The sequence below is a fragment of the Nematolebias whitei genome, unplaced genomic scaffold, assembly GCF_014905685.2.
Source record: "Nematolebias whitei isolate Nwh7 unplaced genomic scaffold, NemWhi1 Nwh_scaf_9329, whole genome shotgun sequence".
NCBI classification, from domain to species: domain Eukaryota; kingdom Metazoa; phylum Chordata; class Actinopteri; order Cyprinodontiformes; family Rivulidae; genus Nematolebias; species Nematolebias whitei.
In genome coordinates, this window is record NW_023627874.1 from 1 (window position 1) to 2394 (window position 2394).

General features: G+C 44.3%; 1 non-coding gene across 1 annotated transcript; it reads left to right on the forward strand.

Moving 5' to 3' along the window:
* Positions 1 to 2160: 2160 nt before the first annotated feature.
* Positions 2161 to 2231, forward strand: trnaw-cca. The gene has a single exon. It is a non-coding gene; the product is annotated as a tRNA-Trp (tRNA).
* The last annotated feature ends 163 nt before the right edge of the window (positions 2232 to 2394 follow it).

Consider the following 2394-nt stretch of genomic DNA (forward strand, 5'->3'; position numbering starts at 1 on the left):
TTCAGACAGAGAATCATCTCGTCGCATGTATGTACCATCAGCAAATGCGACAAGAAACATTTACGCCCACATTGAAAGCTTGGCAGCTGAATTAAGAATTGAAAAACTTAAAACAGCCAGATTCCACCATTCCCAGGCTGAGTTGTACGAAACTCAGGCCATGTTGTTAAGATTTGCCTCAAGGTCTGAAACCAAAACGGACCGAGAGCAATTAGATTGTGTGGCAGATGATCAGAAAATGACTCAAATTTCAGATGTTAAAGCAGAGTCAGAAAGGAAAGTCGCGTTGATCTCAGAAGTTTCAACAGAACAGGACAAGAAAAATACTTCTGACGTTCCATTTGATCCGCTGAATTATAAACACAGTCCATTTTTTGAACTCGGCTTGTGGCTGTCCAGGCAGACGACCGAACCAGTGCAGGAGGAAAAAAGCACCTGTTTGGACTCTGTGAGCGCGACGTCTTCAGCTGTAGATTTTACATCAAAGAACAAGATCCTGCCTTGTGTAGGAAATTCTTCAGAGAACACTTGGTCTGAAGAATTGGACGTACAGGGAGAACTGGATTCTGAGGCATCAGTTATTCAGGCTGGTCTGGTCCCATTGTCTGCAGAAGATTCTTCTGTGACCTCTCGGTCTGAAGAACTGGATGCACAGAGAGAACTGGCCTCTGAGACATCAGCAACTCGAGGTCGAGGCAGACGTTTGGGTTCTCTTTTCCTAAGATCACTGAAGTTTATTGGGAGAAAGGTTTTAGTAGCGGCAGGTATGCGTATTTTGCAACAATCGATCAAATACTATTTTAATATAGATGACATTGTTGATTACATCTGTGACTACTAAAACATTTCACTGTTTCCATGCAGACAAATCCCAATTAAAACAGTTGTGCCTTTTTTTAAAAGTGCATGGTGTTTACAGCTGTGCCCTCACTGCTCTGCTGTGGCCGTTGTGTGTGAAGACAGGTTTTCTCCGGGGCCTCCGGTTTCTCCCACAGTCATTTTAATTAAAAAAAGAGCCAGCAGGTTAAGATTACTCAACAGTTAACTTGTCACAAGTTGAGATTACATCTTAAATTGGCAGCGGCACGGTGGCGCAGTTGGTAGAGCTGCCGTATCTAATCTCGGCTGTGGACCTTCCTGAGGCAAGTTTACCAGTTCTATCCGTGCATGCTTGGGTTTTTTCCGGGTACTCCGGTTTCTCCCACAATCACTGTATTAAAAAAAAAAAGATGCACGTTAGATTACTTAACAGCAAAATTGTCCAAGTTGATAGCAAGAGGGTATTTCTTCTTCTGGATATTCCAATTTCCTGTCACAAACAAACAAACATAAATCAATGTGGGTAAACCAGCCACTAGAGAGCACAAGCCAGTGCATCTCTTGTGCCGGTCCCAAGCCCGGGTAAATGGTGAGGGTTATGTCAGGAAGGGCATCCAAAGTAAAACACTTTTGCCAAAACTATAATGCGAGTTCATCAAAGCGAAACCATACCGGATCGGTCGAGTCCCAGGTTAACAATGACGACCACTGGTGCTGTTGACAAACAGGGGGCCAGGTGGAAATTGTGCTATTGTTAGTCAAAGACCATAAAGAGGGAAACGTGTCAGGAGACAGAGGGAGAAGAGGAAAGTCAAGAATGTAGGACTGAGCGTGGCAACTTTAAATGTGGGAACAATGACAAAGGTGGAGGTAGCTGACGATGCTGAGAAGGAAGGTAAATGTCTTATGTGTCCAAGAGACAAAGTGGAAGGACACCAAGGCTCGCAGCATTGGAGCAGGGTTGACCAAAAGGCTCCCAGGCAGGCCGCTCAGGCAGCAGCTGCTGTCTGCAAAAACACTCAGTCCTAACAAGTCGTTAATGTCCTGATGGCTGCTTGTTATTCACAGAGAACTAAGTGATACTTGCAATAACAGCATTGTAAGAGTGTGATAGTTGAATATGGAGAAACTCGCCCCTATTCAAAGATGGACGGGTTCTTTCTTGTTTCTCTACAATAAAACTAAAAATGTTATTATGAAACTGTGTACACAGGGTCCCAGTTACATCCAACAAAAGTATAAATTGTAAAGGAAAAACAGTAATAAGATCTAAAATAAGTAATATGCAAAACCCAGAATATGCTAAGCACAAATAATACAAGAACAATACACTAAGTGTGCAACCTCGTGGCGTAACGGTAGCGCGTCTGACTCCAGATCAGAAGGTGCGTGTTCAAATCACGTTGAGGTCTAAACGTTTTGGGGCATGTTGGGGATGGCAGATGAGGTAAAGGCAAGGCAGCCAACTCGAGACCCAAAAGTACCAGGTTCAATCCCCAGCCATTCCCACATGTTGTTGCGTCCCGGGTGCATAGCTGCCCACTGCTCCACCTGGGTGCATCTCAGGTGTGATGG